The sequence below is a fragment of the Pelobates fuscus genome, chromosome 4 (genome assembly GCF_036172605.1).
Source record: "Pelobates fuscus isolate aPelFus1 chromosome 4, aPelFus1.pri, whole genome shotgun sequence".
Classification (NCBI taxonomy): domain Eukaryota; kingdom Metazoa; phylum Chordata; class Amphibia; order Anura; family Pelobatidae; genus Pelobates; species Pelobates fuscus.
In genome coordinates, this window is record NC_086320.1 from 14,004,726 (window position 1) to 14,027,350 (window position 22,625).

Here is a 22,625-nt window from a genome sequence, read left to right on the forward strand (position 1 = left end):
AGGAGAGCATGTGATAAAAAGAGAAAGAAAAACTCAACGTGACAACATCTTATTTATCTCAGGTTAATATCGTAGGCTAGTGGTAGTGGGCCTAGTGAGCGACCCTTGTGTGTCTTAAAGTGCGGTTTTGCTTGGTCTGCTTTCGTTAGTTGGGACTGGTGAGTCTGTGCTGTTAAGGTGTGGGGAAACAGCCTAGGTATGCCAATTGGTGTGGTCCGGCGTTGTGCCGTCAGTGGGGGCGAGTGTGCGGCCCAGAGTTGTGTAGGCTTGTAGGATAAAAGAAAAATAATAAAAAGAAGAGGTACAGAACGAAATCTAGTGTATAAACAAGCACGTTAGTTAAAGTAGGGGATTTCGGTGGAGTATATTTATGGCTTAGGAGCCAGCTCCGTGTAGTGAGGCTGAGATATGGTGGGAGCTGTTTGGAGCCGGGGGGGGGGGGGTAGGGTGGTATATTGGAGCCAATTGTCCGGGTTATTCCCGGTGTCTATAGTGGGTGCCTATTATCCCTTTAAATAAGTAGTCAGAGCGTATGAAATATATGAAACATGGGAGATAGGTGTGGGAGGCAAATAACAACTTATAAAACATAGGTATACAGCCGGCAGCTGGTAGTTCAGGTCTTTTTCCCGGCGGCACCCTCGCTGGTCGGAACAAACGGGATGACATTGGCCGGGTCCCAAGCCATTGTTTTCGGGGTTGCAAGTCCAAGTTTGGCCACCACAGTGTCCATCTCTGCTATGTCCTTGACCCGCTGTTCAGTGCCCTGGTGTTGTATTATAAGCACATGAGCTGGTCCCCATCGGTATGGCACCCCGCTGGCCTGTAGTAGCGTTGTCAGCGGTCTGAGGGTTTGCCGCCATCGCAGGGTTGTGCGTGACAGGTCTGAGTAGAACGCTATGTCCATGCCCTCAAAGCTGAGTGGAGTCTTCCCCTTTATGGCATCCATAAGTGCTGCTTTATCCTGCCCGTTTTGGAGCTTGATTAAGAGATCGCCGGTTGTGGCGCCTGTGAGCTGTGGAGGTTTGGGCAGGCGGAACATGCCATCCAGCTGTATCCCCTTCGCTTGTCTGTGAGGCAGTAAAGTGGAGAATAGCCTGCGGAGGAAATGGGGCATTTCAGCTGGGGACACCGTGTCGGAAATACCTCTGACTTTGATGTGTTTCCACCTGCGTTTATCTTCTATGTCGGCTATTTGGTGGGACATTGCAGCGTGGGCCATGGTGAGGTCTCTCACCTGTGTCTGGAGGTCAAGCACCTCTGCTGTATGAGTTTGCGTGAGTTGTTCTACTGTGGTGAGGCGGGCTGTGAACTCTCTTACATCTCCCCTTACTTGGGATATCTCTGCTGACAACGACTGGCGTAAGTCCGCGAGGAGAGCGGTGAGTATTGCTGTAGTGATCGGGTGATCAGCATGGTATCTTCTGAACCATCAGAGTAGTCATCGAAGTCGGCAAAGTCAGCCGCCATCTTGGGTCCCGCCGGGACATGCGGCCTCCGCAAGAGATCTCCTATATCGGCAGATTGCCTGGGCCGATCTGGTCGCAATTTTTTTGTTTTCTTCCCCATTAGTGTTGGGGTGTCGTCTGGCCTTCTGTCAGTGCCAGTGACAGCGTTTTCGGGCTGAATTTGGGGCTTTCGGGATCCTGCTTGCCGGAGCCCTGTGAGTGTCAATGTTGTAATATGTTTTACGGTTTTAAAACACTAATATTTGTGTTTAGTGAAGTCTCCCTAGTATAACAGTACCCCCTATGTACAGGTTTTATGGTGTTTTGGAAAGTTAGAGAGTCACATATAAGGCTTGCGTTTCATTTTTCTCACATTGAAATTTGCCAGTTTGGTAATATTGCCTTTGAGACCATATGGTAGCCCAGGAATGAGAATTACCCCCATAATGGCATACCATTTGCAAAAGTAGACAACCCAAGGTATTAAAAAAGACTGGACATACCCCATTTGCAATACCTTGGGTTGTGTACTTTTGCAAATGGTATGCCATCATGGGGGTAATTCTCATTCCTGGGCTACCACACGGTCTCAAAGGTAACATTACTAATCTGGCAAATTTTAATGTGAAAAAAAAAAAAAAATGGAATGTGCTATATTTGACCCTGTAACTTCCCAAAACACTAGTAAAACCGGTTAATGGGGGCTACTGTTGTACTCGTGAGACTTTGTTGATTAAAATATGTGCATTTTATTGCGGTAAAAGCCAACAGTATCATGACATTCACAGCTAAAATCTCAGACGGAATTACAAATTATTAAAAAATATCTTATTTTCTCACAGTTTTTTTTTTATTTTATTCATAATAAATTATGTTTCATATATGAATAGTTCATGTGAAATTAAAGCCCTGTTTCTCCTGAACAAAATGATATATAGTAAGTGTGGGTACAGCGGTGTGTTACGGTTGAACAGACATATAGCACAAATTCCAGTTTTTCTTTACATTTTGTTTTGATCAGAACGTGTACTATTATCTCCGTCCTGAAGGGGTTAAGGGACTTCTTAAACGATTGAAGACTAGGGGAGAGCTTGATGGTCGTAGGCAGGCTATTCCACAGGAAGGGAGCCGCCCGCGAGAAGTCCTGCAAGTGCGAGTTGGCCATACGGGTGCGAGCAACAGACAGGAGGTGGTCACGGGCAGAGCGGAGAGACCGAGAAGGGGCATACCTATGGATCTGTGAGGAGATATAAGAGGGGCTAGAATTGTTCAATGCTTATAGGTGTGGGTTAGCACTTTGAATTGACTCCTATAGCATACAGGAAGCCAATGTAAGGACTGGCAGAGGGGTGAGGTGTGTAAGGACCAACTAGAGAGGAAAATCAGTCTGGCGGCGGCATTCATTAGACTGTAGCAGTGCAATACGGCTTTTGGGAAGACCAATTAGGAGACGGTTACAATAATCCATGCGTGAAATTACTAGAGCATGGACAAGCTCCTTAGTAGCATCTTGTGTAAGAAAGGGGCGGATGCGGCCTATGTTTTTAAGTTGGAATCTACAGGATTTGGCAACATGCTGGATGTGAGGCTCAAAGGTGAGGCCAGAATCAAGTATGACGCCAAGACAGTGCGCTTGCAAGGATAGACTTACACACTTGAAGGGAGCGCGAAAGAGGAGGATCAGTATTAGGAGGAGGAAAGACAAAGAGTTCAGGAGTTCTGTTTTAGAGACATAAAATGGAATTCTTTGAGATAATAAAAGTAGTTTGTTTCTCCTTGATTTTATGTTTACCCACTTGCGTTGGATGTATCCGAGCTGTGCGGTGCCCACATTACAAAATCGGCAGGAAGATGCTGCTTACTGATAAGCAATATCGTTATGCCTTCAATATAATTATACTGACTGTTACAATCTCCAGGATATTTTAGGTGTAAAAACCATAGGATTCACTGAGCTGTTAAATAAATAAAATAGCTGGAATGAATGTATGAGTTTTTAGTTGCTCACAAGTCATGATCAGTCAGGGCACCAGGTGCGACATTTTGGGGAAAGCGAAGTCAGTCACCCTTTTAGTTTGTGTTACATTATGAAGACTGAAGGTGGACATCATGACTTGACCGCTTCAAATACATCTGGACATTCACACAGCTCCTTATCCCTCTGTCCAATTCGGGCGACCCCAGTCTGCCTACGAAATGTTGTCACGATATCTAACTTTCTGCCCAAGTTTCAAAGTAAACTCAGGTAAAAAAAAAAAATCAAGGGTCAGTTCAGGTGAGGACAAGAACTTTATTTGAAAGGTAGTGAAAAAAAATCCCAACTGGGACTGAGGTAAAAAATCTCCAATTCTGGCTCTTAAGGGAACATTGTGAGTTTTTCGATTCTCCATCAGCCGACAGTAAAGATCTGAGAACTTAATGGGGGGCCTACATAATTATTACTACGGGGATACTTTTTATTTTTATAAGTTTATAGGTTTGTGATGAGGACAAACCATGTTATTATAATCTCTCCTGTTAACCAATCCCCATCCTTCCTGCGGCCCTGGTCTTATGTTACATTTATAAGTAATCAATGCGCCTGTTAATTCACTTCAGAATTAATAAACCCAGCTGTGACCAGGGGATAGAGGTTTATATTCGATCATCTAACAGATAATAAAAATAAGAAATATTAATAATTGAGGGCAAGAGTGGGAAAGAAAGGAGAAACGTCTTTACAAAATGAATGAAACAATAATTAATAATGTCAATGAATGGTTAGATTTCATAGATTGGGGGAGACTATTAAGCAGTCATGCCCCCCTGCATTTAACCCCTAAATGAAGCCCCCCCGCATGTAACCCCTCATCCATTAACCCAGCCAGCATGTTACCCCCAAACTAAGCCCTGCAGCATGGAAACCCTAATCCATATCCCCATCATATAACCCCCAAACCATAACCACCCAGCACGTACCCCTCAGCCGTTACACCCCATCATGTAACCCCCAAAACATGACCCACCACCATAAACCCTCAAACCATGCTGCCACTGTGTACCTCTCAGGAATTACCCCTCAGCATGTAACCCCTGTTATTACTCCAGTATGTAACCCCTGTTATTATCCCCCCAGTATGTAACCCCTGTTATTACCCCCCAGTATCTATCCACTGTCATTACCCCCCTCCCCCAGTAGGTAACCCCTGTTATTACCCCCCAGTATGTAACCCCTGTTATTACCCCCCTCCCCCAGTAGGTAACCCCTGTCATTACCCCCCCCCCAGTAGGTAACACCTGTTATTACACCCCCCAGTAGGTAACCCCTGTTATTACACCCCCAGTATGTAACCCCTGTTATTACCCCCCAGTATGTAACCCCTGTTATTACCCCCCAGTATGTAACCCCTGTTATTACCCCCCCAGTATGTAACCCCTGTTATTACCCCCCCCCGTATGTAACCCCTGTTATTACCCCCCCCAGTATGTAACCCCTGTTATTACCCCCCCAGTAGGTAACCCCTGTTATTACCCCCCCAGTAGGTAACCCCTGTTATTACCCCCCAGTAGGTAACCCCTGTTTTTACACCCCCCCCAGTATGTAACCCATGTTATTACCCCCAGTATCTATCCCCTGTTATTACCCCCCAGTATGTAACCCCTGTCATTACCCCCCTCCCCCAGTAGGTAACCCCTGTTATTACCCCCCAGTATGTAACCCCTGTTATTACCCCCCTCCCCCAGTAGGTAACCCCTGCCATTACCCCCCCCCAGTAGGTAACACCTGTTATTACACCCCCCAGTAGGTAACCCCTGTTATTACACCCCCCAGTAGGTAACCCCTGTTATTACACCCCCAGTATGTAACCCCTGTTATTACCCCCCCAGTATGTAACCCCTGTTATTACCCCCCCAGTATGTAACCCCTGTTATTACCCCCCAGTATGTAACCCCTGTTATTACCCCCCAGTATGTAACCCCTGTTATTACCCCTCCCCAGTATGTAACCCCTGTTATTACCCCCCCCCCAGTATGTAACCCCTGTTATTACCCCCCCCAGTATGTAACCCCTGTTATTACCCCCCCCAGTATGTAACCCCTGTTATTACCCCCCCCCAGTATGTAACCCCTGTTATTACCCCCCCAGTAGGTAACCCCTGTTATTACCCCCCCAGTAGGTAACCCCTGTTATTACCCCCCAGTAGGTAACCCCTGTTTTTACACCCCCCCCAGTATGTAACCCATGTTATTACCCCCAGTATCTATCCCCTGTTATTACCCCCCAGTATGTAACCCCTGTTATTACCCCCCCAGTATGTAACCCCTGTTATTACCCTCCCCAGTAGGTAACCCCTGTTATTACCCCCCAGTAGGTAACCCCTGTTATTACCCCCCCAGTAGGTAACCCCTGTTATTACCCCCCCCAGTAGGTAACCCCTGTTATTACCCCCCCCAGTAGGTAACCCCTGTTATTACCCCCCCCAGTAGGTAACCCCTGTTATTACCCCCCCAGTAGGTAACCCCTGTTATTACCCCCCTCAGTAGGTAACCCCTGTTATTACCCCCCCCCAGTAGGTAACCCCTGTTATTACCCCCCCCCAGTAGGTAACCCCTGTTATTACCCCCCTCAGTAGGTAACCCCTGTTATTACCCCCCTCAGTAGGTAACCCCTGTTATTACCCCCCTCAGTAGGTAACCCCTGTTATTACCCCCCCAGTAGGTAACCCCTGTTATTACCCCCCCCAGTAGGTAACCCCTGTTATTACCCCCCCCAGCAGGTAACCCCTGTTATTACCCCCCCCAGTAGGTAACCCCTGTTATTACCCCCCCCAGTAGGTAACCCCTGTTATTACCCCCCCAGTAGGTAACCCCTGTTATTACCCCCCAGTAGGTAACCCCTGTTATTACCCCCCCAGTAGGTAACCCCTGTTATTACCCCCCCCCAGTAGGTAACCCCTGTTATTACCCCCCAGTAGGTAACCCCTGTTATTACCCCCCCAGTAGGTAACCCCTGTTATTACCCCCCCAGTAGGTAACCCCTGTTATTACCCCCCAGTATGTAACCCCTGGTATTACCCCCCAGTATGTAACCCCTGTTATTACCCCCCAGTATGTAACCCCTGTTATTACCCCCCAGTATGTAACCCCTGTTATTACCCCCCAGTATCTATCCCCTGTTATTACCCCCCTCCCCCAGTATGTAACCCCTGTTATTACCCCCCAGTATGTAACCCCTGTTATTAACCCCCTCCCCCAGTAGGTAACCCCTGTTATTACCCCCCTCCCCCAGTAGGTAACCCCTGTTATTACCCCCCCCAGTAGGTAACCCCTGTTATTACCCCCCCAGTAGGTAACCCCTGTTATTACCCCCCAGTAGGTAACCCCTGTTATTACCCCCCCAGTAGGTAACCCCTGTTATTACCCCCCCAGTAGGTAACCCCTGTTATTACCCCCCCCAGTAGGTAACCCCTGTTATTACCCCCCCAGTAGGTAACCCCTGTTATTACCCCCCAGTAGGTAACCCCTGTTATTACCCCCCAGTAGGCAACCCCTGTTATTACCCCCCCAGTAGGTAACCCCTGTTATTACCTCCCCAGTAGGTAACCCCTGTTATTACCCCCCGTATGTAACCCCTGTTATTACCCCCCGTATGTAACCCCTGTTATTACCCCCCGTATGTAACCCCTGTTATTACTCCACCCAGTATGTAACCCCTGTTATTACCCCCCAGTATGTAACCCCTGTTATTACCCCCCCCAGTAGGTAACCCCTGTTATTACCCCCCCAGTAGGTAACCCCTGTTATTACCCCCCCCAGTAGGTAACCCCTGTTATTACCCCCCCCAGTAGGTAACCCCTGTTATTACCCCCCCCAGTAGGTAACCCCTGTTATTACCCCCCCCCCAGTAGGTAACCCCTGTTATTACCCCCCCCCCAGTAGGTAACCCCTGTTATTACCCCCCCAGTAGGTAACCCCTGTTATTACCCCCCCAGTAGGTAACCCCTGTTATTACCCCCCAGTATGTAACCCCTGTTATTACCCCACCCAGTATGTAACCCCTGTTATTACCCCCCAGTATCTATCCCCTGTTATTACCCCCCAGTATGTAACCCCTGTTATTACCCCCCCCCCAGTATGTAACCCCTGTTATTACCCCCCAGTATCTATCCCGTTATTACCCCCCAGTAGGTAACCCCCGTTATTACCCCCCAGTATTTACCCCCTGTTATTACCCCCCCTCCCCCCAGTATGTGACCCCTTGCTGTGTGTACAGAGCTCCCCAGTATAGCTCCCCATGGAGCAGCAGAGAAGGCACCAACCTGGCTCCTGAGCTCCTGCAGCCTGACATTGACAGCCGGGAGAAACCACTGCGGGAAGTGGGACAGCACACCCTCATAGAGAAACCGGATAAACGGCTTTATGACACCCCCAGCCCTACAGTAACACCCCCACAGACACTACACCCCCATCCCCGGCCATGTACAGCGCTCTGCCCACACACAAAGCGAAATAACGGCCTTTTATTTATAAATAACCCACCCCCGCCCGGGGAGGTGAAATGGAATGTTCCGCAGCCTACCTCACACTGACACAGGGCTGCCTGGGGAGTCAGTTAACCCCTTCCTGCCTGGACAGAGCAGGGCTGCCTGGGGAGTCAGTTAACCCCTTCCTGCCTGGACAGAGCAGGGCTGCCTGGGGAGTCAGTTAACCCCTTCCTGCCTGGGCAGAGCAGGGCTGCCTGGGGAGTCAGTTAACCCCTTCCTGCCTGGGAAGAGCAGGGCTGCCTGGGGAATTAGTTAACCCCTTCCTGCCTGGACAGAGCAGGGCTGTCTGGGGAATCAGAGAGCGGGTTAACCCCTCCCTGCCTGGACAGAGCAGAGCAGGGGAGTCAGAGAGCAGGTTAACCCCTTCCTGCCTGGACAGAGCAGGGCTGCCTGGGGAATCAGTTAACCCCTTCCTGTCTGGGCAGAGCAGGGCTGCCTGGGGAGTCAGTTAACCCCTTCCTGCCTGGGAAGAGCAGGGCTGCCTGGGGAATCAGTTAACCCCTTCCTGCCTGGACAGAGCAGGGCTGTCTGGGGAATCAGAGAGCGGGTTAACCCCTCCCTGCCTGGACAGAGCAGAGCTGTCTGGGGAATCAGTTAACCCTTTCCTGCCTGTACAGAGCAGAGCGGGGCTGTCTGGGGAATCAGTTAACTCCTTCCTATCTGGACAGAGCAGAGCAGGGGAGTCAGAGAGCGGGTTAACCCCTTCCTGCCTGGACAGAGCAGGGCTGCCTGGGGAATCAGAGAGCGGGTTAACCCTTTCCTACCCGGAGCAGGACTGTCTGGGGAATCAGAGAGCGGGTAAACCCCTTCCTGCCTGGTGAATCAGAGAGCGGGTTAACCCTTTCCTGCCTGGAGCATGGCTGTCTGGGGAATCAGAGAGCGGGTTAACCCTTTCCTGCCTGGGGCATGGCTTTCTGGGGAATCAGAGAGCGGGTTAACCCCTTTCTGTCTGGTGAATCAGGGAGCGGGTTAACCCCTTCCTGTCTGGAGCAGGGCTGTCTGGGGAATCAGAGAGCGGGTTAACCCCTTCCTGCCTGGACAGAGCAGGGCTGTCTGGGTAATCAGAGTGCGAGTTAACCCCTTCCTGCCTGGACAGAGCAGAACTGTCTGGGGAATCAGAGAGCGGGTTAACCCCTTCATGCCTGGTGAATCAGAGAGCTGGTTAACCCATACCTGCCTGGACAGAGCAGGGCTGTCTGGGGAATCAGAGAGTGGGTTAACCACTTCCTGTCTGGGGAATCAGAGAGTGGGCTAACCCTTTTCTGCCTGGACAGAGCAGAGCAGAACTGTCTGGGGAATCAGAGAGCGGGTTAACCCCTTCATGCCTGGTGAATCAGAGAGCTGGTTAACCCCTACCTGCCTGGACAGAGCAGGGCTGTCTGGGGAATCAGAGAGTGGGTTAACCACTTCCTGTCTGGGAAATCAGAGAGTGGGTTAACCCTTTCCTGCAAGGGCAATCAGAGAGCGGGTTAATCCTTTCCTGCCTGGAGCAGTGCTGTCTGGGGAATCAGAGAGCGGGTACACCCACACTCTGTACAGTGCTGCCCACACTCCTGTAACACCTTCCCATCATTTCTGGGTCGCTTTCTCTATTGTGTTTTTTAAAGGTTAATTATTATGATCATTATTCACTATTAATTATCTTTTAATAGCATCAACATATTGTGCAGCTCTGTACAGAAACTAAATACTTTTATTAGCTATTGGCCTTATCTTATAGCTAGCATAGCCTGGACATAGCCTATCCCACGCATACTTAAACTCCTTCACTGTGTTAACATCTACCACTTCAGCTGGAAGGCTATTCCATGCATCCACTACCCTCCCAGTAAAGTAATACTTCCTGATATTATTTTTAAACCTTTGCCCCTCTAATTTTAGACTATGTCCTCTGGTTGTGGTAGTTTTTCTTCTTTTAAATATAGTCTCCTCCTTTACTGTGTTGATTCCCTTTATGTATTTAAATGTTTAAATCATATCCCCCCTGTCTCGTCTTTCCTCCAAGCTATACATGTTAAGATCCTTTAACCTTTCCTGGTAAGTTTTATCCTGCAATCCATGAATATAGTTGGTATTACGATAGGTATCTCCAGCTCTCATTACTTGGTACGTCAATACTTGTTATTTTTTTCCACTCGGTATAATTGTGAAGAACTAAGGAATATGTTTGTGCTATATATAATGCGGATAGTAATAATAATAAGTAATAACAATAATTAATTGTGTCTGAGGAAGCTACTCAGGAAGCAGGAAAGATACTTCACTGGACATTTCCCCACAGGCCAACTCATAACTGACATTGAAATACGCAGTTTCACAATGTCACAATAGTAACATTTCCTGTGCTGTCTGGCTTTGCTTAGACTGTTTTATTTGATACCAGAACAGTTTAACATGCATCCAATAGTCCTGTATTCCAAGTAATATCCGCCTGATTAGGATGCCGAATCAGAATTTATAAAATTAATCACTAATACATGAGCAAGATTGTCAGATGCCCTTCATGCATGTTGAGATTTAAAGGAAAACTCCAAGTAACGAAAACGAACGCTGTAGTGGTTATAGTACAATGAATGCCCTGATACCCTTTCCCCATTTAAGAACAATGGACTTCATACCTGAGGTCCTCCAGTTGCTGCTCCTTGCTCCACTACTTCCGACAGAGAGCTAGATGGTGGTTTTAACACTATAGGGTCAGGAATACATGTTTGTGTTCCTGACCCTGTAGTGTACCTTTAAGTCACTTTGTTTATGCAGCCCTAGCCACACCTCCCCAAGCTGTCAATCACTCAGACTCTCTACACACTTCCTGAAAAAGGTGTGTGTAACGGACCGTTTTGCACACAAGCGGTTAATATACGTTTAGGCGATATTCCCCTTTTCAGATGCACAGGCAGCTACTGCAATCACCAATCTCCCGAATTGCAAAAACATGAATACTCAAACTCCCGAACTGCAAACACATGAATTCACCAATCTCCCCTTTGCAAACTACACGAATTCACCAATCTCCCGACCTGGAACCAGGGGAATGCTCCAAACTCCCGAACAGGAAACACACGAATGTTGTAAACAGCCGATCAGGAAAAACCATACGAACAGTTTACACTCCTGGCAGTCACACTGTAACAGCATACAATCCAATTCCCCCCAAGAACGAGACGACACTTCGTTTGAGGGTCAAGCAGAACTGATTTACTGGTGCTACCTGCCCGGCTTTTATGCAGGTCTCCCACCTGGTGGGCACTCCCCTAGGGGACTAGATGGGAAAGTGGGAAACATATTGGACATTGACCAATCACAAGCTTACAATCCCACAATGCATCACAATCCCTCCTCTCTGTCCTGGAGATAATTGGGAAGTAATCCAATTATCTCCAAGGACAGAGGCAAAACTCCATTAGCCACATGGCAGACAAAGGACAATAAAATACATAAAAATACAAACTGTTACATTTATCACATAGAATATACACATTCTACCTATCCCCAGATAGCTTAGATCTGAGCGCACATTATTACCGGGTGGCGCTCAGATCACATACATACAGTTCAATCGCCATGGAACCAAAGTCTTTCATACAGTCTTTCAGTATACGGCTGGGCTCCATGGCATAGCTATCTGGGGTAGCATGGCTTTAACAGTCCGCAGAAAGGCACAAACCAGCCTTTCTGCAGGAAAAAAGAACAGGGGCCATGGTCCAGCAGCAGGAGGCGGGATACCAGGCTCCTCCAGTGGCCAGTGGCGAGGTTGGTTCCGCCACAGTGTGTTCACTTGTAACCTATCTTAACAGAGTGTAAAATAAGATCAAGAAATAAGAAAAAATTCTCCCTGACTTGTCTGCGCTTTTAGAGGACTACATTATGGGGCCTATTCAAGTACAATGCGAGTATTTTTTTTTTATTCATATATTTTGTAAAATATTCAGTATTTAAATATTTAATAAATGTATGTTTACTAATATCTGTGTTCAAGTAGGTTTTTATAGCTTACAACGTGCTCTCTGTGTCCATGCTAGGTCTATGAGAATCATGCACATACAGTATTTTACTCTATACAGACTTGTGTACCTGTATTGTAGCACTGCAAAGTGTCGGAACGTTATAAATAAGATATTATTATATTGACCGTGTTACCCTGTACTTCATTCCATCCTCCCTTCGCACTGTTCTCACATTTTACAGAAATCGGTTCTCCATTATTTGTGAAGACATAATAGACGGTATCAATAATTTAGTAGCCTTTTCTTTAAGTGTCTGCGAAGGGAGAGGAGAGGCTCAGTCAGCCCCAGGCTTCTCATGGGAAAATAAGCTATTTCATTAGTGTATGATGTCTCCACCTAGTGGCTAACTCAGAGATAGCCAAACATTTCATTCATTTCTATATTTAGCAACTTGTTGCCCAGATTCATCCATTACCATGGCAACCATTGGCTAGTTTGGCCATTTCATGTTTTGATGTATGAAAATATAATAGCTGTAGTTAGCAGCCAACTTTATTTATAGTCCTAGACAAATACATTATATCTGGTATCTTGTTATTATCTGGTGACATATTATTAATTTATTGTTGGAAGGAAACTCTATGTTTTTTAATGGTAAACAAAACAAAACAAAATAAATATATATATATGTTGTATGTTATTCCTGGACATTATTTCGGCATATTAACCTAAATATAGTTGTCCTCTCACATTCCTCTGTTTTTTCACAGTTTTATCACACCGGAGCAGCCTCAACAAGCTCAGCAGGACTAGACGCCAATTTCGTGGAACTCCAAGTTGGCCTGGTCCTGCAGGGCTGCCCGGTCAAATTAATAGGCGATTAGTGATGTCCCGAACGGTTCGCTGGCAAATAGTTCCTGGTGAACATAGCTTGTTCGCGTTCGCCACGGATGGTGAACATATGCGATGTTCGGTCCGCCCCCTATTCGTCATCATTGAGTAAACTTTGACCCTGTACTGTGGTGGAATCTCGGTAAAAATAAATTTAGTAGGCCGAGATTACCACGTGGCATGTGTACGTGCATATGCTGACGTATCGATCAGTTGGTTGCACGAGGCAAGATACGATCAGTAGTGTACGGAGCATGTGCAAGAATACAGGATGTAGTATTCCCTCCTCCATTGTGCTGGACAAGCCATGCGGTCAAGCAGGAAGTTAATTCTTATTTGTATTGATTGGTCAAGAGAATGTGCGGGTGGAGCTTAATATGGGAGGAGTTATGTGCCTATATAAGGAGCCTGCACTATTGTCCGGGGCTCAGAACTTGTGGTATTTTGGTGACGCTAGTCCCTCTGAGTCCCGATCGGTGATCCAATAAAGAATCTCTTCCTTCCTGAAGAAACCTGTGTCCATCTCTCTGTGCTTCGCTTCCGTCAGTTTCTCCGGTATCATTTGGTGCATTGGCCGGGAAGCTCATCGTTCAACAGTAGCTGAGAGGCAGAGGCGTGAGACGGTCTATCTTTGCCCACGTTCTCTACGGCTGCACCCCTGAACTTCTGCGTGGACCTCCCTTCGTCTCGGCGCCACTGGTCTGTTGTCCAGGAGATCATCGGCCTCTACGTGAGAAGTGCTGGGGTGTCCCCGTCGATGAGTGTGAACTCAGGTTCAGGAACGAGGAGGTAAGACAACTGCTGTTTTAGACGGCAGACCCACTAGGGGTATACCGATTGTGCGGTAGGCCCATAAGGGGTTATTTGTGTATGGAATCTGCCCCCTCTGTCGGAGGGAAGGAGCGAAGGCGCACCGCTCGATCGAACGCTCTTTAGTCAGACCGTTTGATTTTGTTAGTCAGGCGGGGCTCTGGTGTAAATAGCCCTAGCCGGACACCGGTGTCTTGTCTAGACTAGCGTTCTAGGGTGTATATTTTGTTCGCTAGGTCGGAGGGACCGGGAGACTAAGCGGCGTCTGTGTAAATTCGGTTCGCTAGCTCTCAACCTATCTTGGCTAAGTGGGAAGGCGTGTAAATTTGGAACCCACTAGATTTTTGATAGTAATCGACTAAGAGGCGTCTGTGTAAATTCGGTCCTCTAGCTCGCTATATGTGGTGCTTGGGCAGTGTGGCTAACCAAAACGTATGTAGATTGTTTTTAGGTAGTCCATTCAAGGTACTGGCCAATAGTTTAGTTGGGAATTGTAAATGTGATAAAGATTGTTTAGTAAAGTGTATATCTTGTTAGATAGCGCGAGCTCAGCCGTCTAGCGAGAGTGTTAATAGTGTGTTGCTGTATTATAGTGCACGGTACCATAACCCTGTATATTTACTGACACTGTATATAAGTACTAATCATTGTCGTCCATTGCATGTTTAACACCATAACCACTAATAATTGTATTGTGACCTTAACTTGTGCTTTGACCTATGCTAACCGTACTGTAACCGCTATTTGTAGAAGACGATGTTACTGGGGTGTGTTATAGACGGGTAATTCGTATATAGAGAATTATAGCGTGGGTGACTGTATAGTTTCGCCAAAGGGCATAATATTGATTATTTAGTGACTGGTGTAACAGCTGTGTGTGTACGGGAATTCCCTGAGTGTTTATTGTGTTATTGTATACGTTTCACTTGGTAACCGTACCACGTGGTGCTGTTGCCAGAGGAAACGGGTGTGACTGTTGAATAGTACGCGTGCATAGTATTCGTTGTCAACGACGTTCTATTGATAAGTATGGGCGCGTCGCAGTCAACGATTCCGGATCCCTTAGGTTGTATGGTGAAGAATTTTAAAAAGGGATTCAAAACTTGTGATTTGGGGGTTAAAATGTCTCCTGTACGTTTGGTCACTTTGTGTACTAGGGAGTGGCCTACTTTGGTTGCGGCATGGCCGCCACGTGGCAGTTTGGATCCAACTCTGGTACAGCGCTTACACGTGGCTGTATCGGGTAGGCCTGAACTTTACGGCCAGTTTCCTTATATTGATTGTTGGAGACAGGCCGTAAATGACTCGCCAAAATGGCTTCAGACATGCCACGAGGAGCAATGTCGCCTCATGGTAGCTAGGACTTGTTTGTCCACTAGGACTGGTGTTAGGCCCATTTTGGACACGCCCCCTGAGTCCGAGATTCCTTTGCCGCCCCTTTACTTTCCATTAAGAGGAAGTGACGCAAATGCCGGAAGTCCTGCAACCCTTCCCTCATTGCCCTCATCCACTTCCGCTTCCTCCTCCAGTACAGAATCCACCCCCTCTCGTACTAAATCTCCCCTTCCGGAATCAGAGCCAACCCCCATTAGATCCGAATATCCTGATTTGGCGCCACTTCAGACTTCCGGTCAAGCTTCTTCTAGCTCGACTCGAAGTGTTTTATTTACAACCTTTTCCCAAAACCAAGCTCCCACATCCCCATACCCTATTTCTCCCCGACTGGAACCTATGACTGACGCCCCTCCACGTAGCCCCATACAGACCCGACAACTGACCGGTGCCCAACAATTAAAACACTATCAGATGCCTCTTCGTCTGAATCCTGGGTCAGCCTATATCGATGCCGCAGGCCAAATGGCACATGCTGACCCAGTCTTCGTATATGTCCCGTTCACGACAACCGATCTCTTAAATTGGAAGACCCACAATTCCTCGTATACTGAGAAACCACAAGCTATGACTGATCTGTTCACCTCAATAGTACAGACACATAACCCGACATGGGCTGATTGCCAGCAGTTATTAATGACTTTATTCAACAATGAGGAAAGGACAAGAATTAATCAAGCGGCCATTAAAGCACTAGAGGATAAAGCCCGTACTTTAAACCAAGCCAATCCATCAGCATGGGCCGCAACACATTATCCCAACACCGATCCCGATTGGAATGTAAATGGTGCTGATATGGTTCAACTCAGAGCCTATAGAGACGCTATAATTGCTGGCATGAAAGCCGGAGGAAAGAAAGCCATTAATATGTCGAAGACAGTTGAGGTGATTCAGAAAAGTGATGAAGCGCCCAGTGTCTTTTATGACCGATTATTGGAGGCATACCGCTTGTATACCCCCTTTAATCCGGAAGACGCAGATAATTCCCGAATGGTGAACTCCGCCTTTGTCAGCCAAGCTTACGGAGATATTAAGCGCAAGCTACAGAAGTTAGAAGGGTTTGCAGGTATGTCCATCACCCAACTAATGGAGGTAGCGAATAAGGTATATATGAACAGGGAAACAGAAAGTAAGAAAGAGGAAGAGCGCAAGATGCGTAGAAAGGCAGACATGCTAGCGGTAGCGATCGCAGGCGTAGATAGACGGGGCCCAGATAGAGGCGATAGTAAGTGGAATGAGGAACCTCTAAGTAGAAATCAGTGCGCATACTGTAGGGAAGAAGGGCATTGGAGAAATGAGTGTCCTCGAAGAGAACAGTGTGAGAGAGACAGACCTAGGACAGGTTATGGAAACTTTAGAGGCAGAGCGAGAGGTAGAGGAGGCCCCGGAGGGAGTAATGGTAATAGAGGGAGCAATGGGAACAGAGGAAGTGTTAGGGAAGATAGGTATTTCCCAGCAGCGCAAAGGTCCCGCGATAGAGAAGGCAGGGACTTTGTAGGATTGGCTGACACGGTCATGGAGGACTATTGATACCGACCGGGCTCCATCCCCCTTGGTCGAGCGGAGCCTATGGTCGATGTATCAATAGGGGGAAAAAGGAGTGCGTTCATGATCGACACTGGTGCTGAACATTCAGTGGTGACTAATCTAGTTGCTCCTCCATCTGGAAGGACTATTACTGTAATAGGAGCAACTGGAAGAAGTGCTGAAAAACCGGTTCTTAAAAGTCGACTCTGTACATTGGGAGGCCACGTAGTAAAACATCAATTCCTTTATATGCCTGAATGTCCAGTCCAATTGCTGGGACGTGATATGCTATCAAAATTACAAGCGCAGATTACGTTCCTACCAAATGGAACAACATCCTTAAAGTTTAATGGACCTTCAGGTATTATGACATTATCCGTACCAAAGGAAGAAGAGTGGCGACTTTATACAGCGTTGACTAGCCAAAACCCTAGGAGTGATGAGTCATTATTCAACATACCAGGAGTTTGGGCAGAGAACAACCCACCAGGACTGGCCCGCAATATTCCACCTATTAAAATTGAACTAAAACTTGGGGTTTATCCAGTGAGCCTAAGACAATATCACATCCCGCAGAAGGCTAAGAAGAACATCCAATCTTATCTGGATAAGTTCATACGGTATGGTATCCTAAAATTCTGTACTTCCCCCTGGAACACCCCATTGCTGCCTGTTCAAAAGCCCGGTACAGATGAGTATCGACCTGTGCAGGACTTGAGAGCAGTCAATGATGCGGTTGTTAGTATACATCCAGTTGTACCCAATCCATATAACCTGCTTGCTTTAATTCCGGGCGGGGCTACTTACTTTACAGTCTTAGACCTCAAAGATGCCTTCTTTTGCCTCCGAATTGCCGCAGAAAGTCAATGTATTTTCGCTTTCCAATGGGAGAACGCTGTAACGGGCTCAAAACGCCAAATGACCTGGACAAGACTGCCCCAAGGGTTTAAAAATTCACCTACCCTATTTGGTTCAGCTCTAAGTCAAGATCTACTGGATTTCGAGTCCATCCCAGGAGAGTGTGTATTGTTACAGTATGTAGATGACTTGTTGATAGCAGCAGTTACAAAAGAAATCTGTCAGCAAGCAACGCACGATCTACTACACATTCTCTGGAAGGCAGGATACAAGGTGTCTAGAAAGAAGGCTCAGTTGTGTTTGCCAACTGTCAAATATCTGGGATTCCATATCTCTGAAGGTCAAAGAATTATGGGGCCAGAGAGAAAAGAAGCTGTGTGCCAAATACCGATACCCAAGAATAGAAGACAAGTGCGAGAATTCTTGGGGGCAGCAGGCTTCTGTAGGATATGGATTCCCAGCTACGCGATACTGGCAAAACCTCTGTACGCAGCTATCAAAGGTACAGAGCACGACCCCTTCTTATGGACCCAAGAACAGCAAACGGCATTTGAAGATGTGAAGAAGGCTTTGATGAGTGCCCCAGCATTAGGTCTACCTGATCACACACGACCATTCTACCTGTATGTACATGAGCAAAGAAGAATGGCTGTGGGAGTATTGACACAGTACTTGGGATCATGGCAAAGACCTGTTGCCTACATGTCTAAGCAATTGGATGCAGTGGCCAGCGGACTTCCACCTTGTCTAAGAGCCGTAGCTGCAGCCGCCCTGCTAGTAGCTGAAGCCGATAAACTCACTCTGGGTCAAGAACTTTATGTACGAGTCCCACATGCAGTACAGACGTTGTTGGATTACAAAGGAAATCATTGGTTTAGTAACAGCCGTATGACTAAGTATCAAGCAATGTTGTGTGAAAACCCAAGAGTGCATTTAGAGACTGTAAACACCTTAAATCCAGCTACCCTTTTGCCACAACCTACTGAAAGTCAACATGATTGTTTGGAAGTAATGGATGAAGTATTCTCAAGTAGACCAGATCTTCGTGATTTTCCCATCCAGAACCCCGATGTTCAATATTATACCGACGGCAGTAGTTATGTGAAAGAAGGGATCCGCTATGCAGGATATGCAGTAACAACAATAGACAAGGTGATAGAAGCTCGGCCACTGGTGAAAGGGACATCAGCACAAAAGGCAGAATTGATAGCACTGACACGAGCGTTACAATTGGCTGAAGGTTTAAGAGTGAACATCTACACGGACTCCAAGTATGCGTTTTTAACCACTCATGCCCACGGAGCTTTGTATAAAGAAAGAGGACTACTGAATTCAGAAGGCAAAGAAATCAAGTACGCAGCTGAAATCCTACAACTATTGGAAGCAGTGTGGGAGCCGAAAGAAGTCGGTATCATACATTGTCGAGCGCATCTGAGAGGAGATGGTGATGTAACCAAGGGAAATCGGATGGCAGATAGTGCAGCTAAGCGTGCCGCTGAATCAGGAAGACAGGAATATGTGGGGCATATAGCTGCTCTTATACCAACTCCACTGTCCCAATGGACTCCAGTTTATACAGCTCAAGAAGAGGAGTGGTTAAAGACTGAACCAGGAAAGTATTTGGAGAACAAATGGTATCAGCTAGAAGATGGAAGAATAGTCATACCAGCATCACTAGCGGTAGAAATTGTCCAAAATTATCACAACGGGACACATTCTGGGAGAGACAGCACAGAAGAATCTCTCAGAAAACATTTCTACATACCAAGATTGTCCAACTTGACTCAGGCCATTGTACGAAGATGTGTAACGTGTGCTAAAAATAATGCAAGACAAGGACCAGTAAAGCCACCAGGAGTCCAGTTTATGGGGGGACTCCCCATGTCCGATTTACAAATTGACTTTACAGTGATGCCTAAATCGGGTGGACATCGTTACCTGCTGGTAATTGTGTGCACCTATTCAGGCTGGGTAGAAGCATGTCCTACTCGTACAGAGAAAGCAGGAGAAGTTGTGAGATTCCTGCTACGAGAAATAATACCCCGATATGGACTACCCTGTTCTATAGGATCGGACAATGGTCCAGCTTTTGTTCATCAGTGCCTACAACAACTGACTCATATGCTTGGTATAAAGTGGAGGCTTCATACAGCATATAGACCCCAGAGTTCTGGTAAGGTAGAGAGAATGAATAGAACTATTAAGAATCAGTTGGCTAAAATGTGTCAGGAAACCCAACTTAAGTGGAACGTTCTCTTACCCATAGCTTTATTGCGAATCCGCAGTACCCCTACCAGAAGGATGGGCCTCTCTCCTTTTGAAATCATGTATGGGCGACCACCTCCCGTACTTGGTAACTTAAGGGGGGACTTGAGTCAGTTGGGAGAAGGAATTACCCGGCAGCAGGTTGTAGAGTTGGGTAAGACTATGGAGGAGGTACAGAAATGGGTACAAGATAGATTACCTGTGAATATTTATCCCCCAGTTCATAGTTATCATCCAGGAGATCAAGTGTGGATTAAAGAGTGGAATAATGTACCGTTAGGGCCCAAGTGGAGAGGTCATTATGTTGTTCTTTTGTCTACCCCTACAGCGATAAAAGTAGCCGAAGTGACTCCGTGGATACATCACTCCAGGGTTAAACCAGCAGCAGTCGATTCTTGGCAAGTTACAGCAGATCCAGAGAATCCCTGCAAGATCCGGTTAAAACGCACGACTCAGTCGGAGTAACGAGGAATTATTGTGGATTACAAATTTTATTATTTTTGGGATTTGGTGCGTGAGTGAGAAGGCCATAATAAAGCCTGTCCGCCCACCGACATATAGTATATAAGCCAGGGAAAGTCTCGAAGGGACTCCTGTGAAGACGAGCAGAACTCCATTCCCTGCAGCCCTTACATCCTGGAAGCTGAGGTGCCTTCGCACGGACGAAGACTGAGGATGACGGCGAAAGATGTGTTGATGATAATGTTTATTTATGCGTATTTTTATATTCGGGAAGGTAGAGGTACCGACACTCCTAGCTGTGAGGTATGCATTAAGACTACAAGAACAGGTAACCATATTTCCCAAACCCTAATTTGGCATTCACAATACGAGTGTAAAGGAGATGTATCGAGATGTAGATACCTAAATATAGACTATAGTGTGTGCCATTTAGGAATAGGAGAACCTAAGTGCTTCAGTCCAGAGTATCAACCCCATACAATTTGGTTGACTCTCAGGAATGGAGATCCTCAGGGGACCCTAATTAATAAGACGGTGTTAGAATCCGTACATTCTTCGGGTGTTCTGCTATTTGATGCGTGTAAAGCGATATCAAGTGGTAGAAAGCCGTGGAATGTATGTGGGGATCTTAGATGGGAGAGGACGTATGGGTCTAATGATAAATATATTTGTCCCAGTAGTAAAAATAAATATGTGAGTCCTAGATGCCCAAATAAAGACTATAACTTTTGCCCATATTGGTCTTGTGTGGGGTGGGCGACTTGGGGACAGACAGTAGACAAAGACATGATAGTGACTAAGTTGCCTACCAGCCCATATTGTAAGTCTATGGAATGCAATCCCATCCATATACTTATAAATAACCCCGATAAGTTCTTAGACAAGTATGGCAATTTATTTGGGTTTCAAATATACGGGACGGGTTTAGATCCTGGGACAGTATTGTTTATAGGGATAGAGACTGATACGGTATCCTCCCAAACTCATCAAGTATACCATTCCTTTTATGAAGAGATGAGCATAGATAATAAGATCCCCCATAATGCTAAAAACCTGTTCATTGATTTAGCTGAAAGTATTGCCGGTAGTCTTAATGTTACCAACTGCTATGTGTGTGGAGGTACTAACATGGGAGACCAATGGCCTTGGGAAGCAAAGGAGGTGATGTCCGGTTCTGAGGCAGTTGACCAACTAATATCTACACAAGCCGATTATCATATGAGTGTTAGAGGTAAATCTGAGTGGAGATTAAAGACCTCCATCATAGGTTATGTTTGCATAGCAAGGAAAGGAATAATGTATAATACTTCTGTAGGAGAATTAACTTGTCTAGGGCAAAAAGCTTATGATGATGATACAAAGAATACAACTTGGTGGTCGGCTTCAAATGTCTCAGAACCACCTAACCCGTTTGCTAGATACGCCAATTTAAAGGATGTGTGGTTTGATTTATCCATCACATCTACCTGGAGAGCCCCAGCAAATTTGTACTGGATCTGTGGTAAGAAAGCCTATTCGGAGTTGCCACAGGACTGGGAAGGGGCATGTGTGTTGGGTATGCTCAAACCATCCTTCTTCTTGTTACCTATTGAAACAGGTGAGACTTTAGGTGTTAAAGTGTATGATGTGAATCATAGGAAGAAAAGGGGACCCATAGAGATAGGCGCCTGGGAAGATGATGAATGGCCTCCCCAGCGTATCATAGATTATTATGGGCCGGCCACATGGGCAGAAGATGGTACCTTTGGTTATAGAACCCCTATTTATATGCTCAACCGTATTATAAGATTACAGGCGGTGGTTGAGATTATTACTAACGAAACATCACAAGCGCTCAATCTTCTAGCGAAGCATAATACCAGGATGAGGACAGCAGTCTACCAAAATAGATTAGCCTTGGATTACCTTTTGGCAGTAGAGGGAGGTGTATGTGGGAAGTTTAACCTGAGCAATTGCTGTCTTCAAATAGATGACGAAGGGCAAGCAATAGCTGAGCTTACTAGCCATATGGTTAAACTAGCGCATGTGCCTACTCAGGTATGGAAAGGGTATAATCCAAGTAGTTGGTTTGGTAGCTGGTATGAGTGGTTTGGAGGGCTTAAGGCAGTGGTAGGTGGAGTCCTACTGATTTTAATGTTGTGTCTACTCCTGCCGTGTCTTATACCCTTAGTAGTTAGGTCTGTGCAAAGCCTGATAGAAAATATAGCAGAAAGGAAGGCTGCTGCACAGATAATGGCAATTTATAAGTATAAGGCTCTAGATCAGGGAGAACCAATGCAGGAAGATGAGTGTTGAAGATTCACATCATAAGTTAAGTCTGGTCTGGTTCAAGGTAACTCGCGGTGTATGCAAACTAAGGCTAAGTGATGCCTCAAGTAATTGTGAAATATCAAGAGGCATCAAAGGGGGGAATGTGGTGGAATCTCGGTAAAAATAAATTTAGTAGGCCGAGATTACCACGTGGCATGTGTACGTGCATATGCTGACGTATCGATCAGTTGGTT

General features: G+C 46.4%; 1 protein-coding gene across 2 annotated transcripts in view; it reads right to left on the reverse strand.

The window, feature by feature from the left end:
* THEM6 (thioesterase superfamily member 6) overlaps positions 1–12,102 on the reverse strand; it is a 32,957-nt gene extending 20,855 nt beyond the window's left edge. The window contains exon 1 of one of the 2 annotated variants that reach the window (XM_063450990.1): positions 12,044–12,102. The gene's annotated coding sequence lies outside the window, so the exon portion shown is untranslated. Of the gene's footprint in view, positions 1–7,747; positions 7,827–12,043 lie in introns of those variants that run through there. The other variant, XM_063450991.1, reaches the window with a different exon arrangement.
* Positions 12,103–22,625: the final 10,523 nt, after the last annotated feature.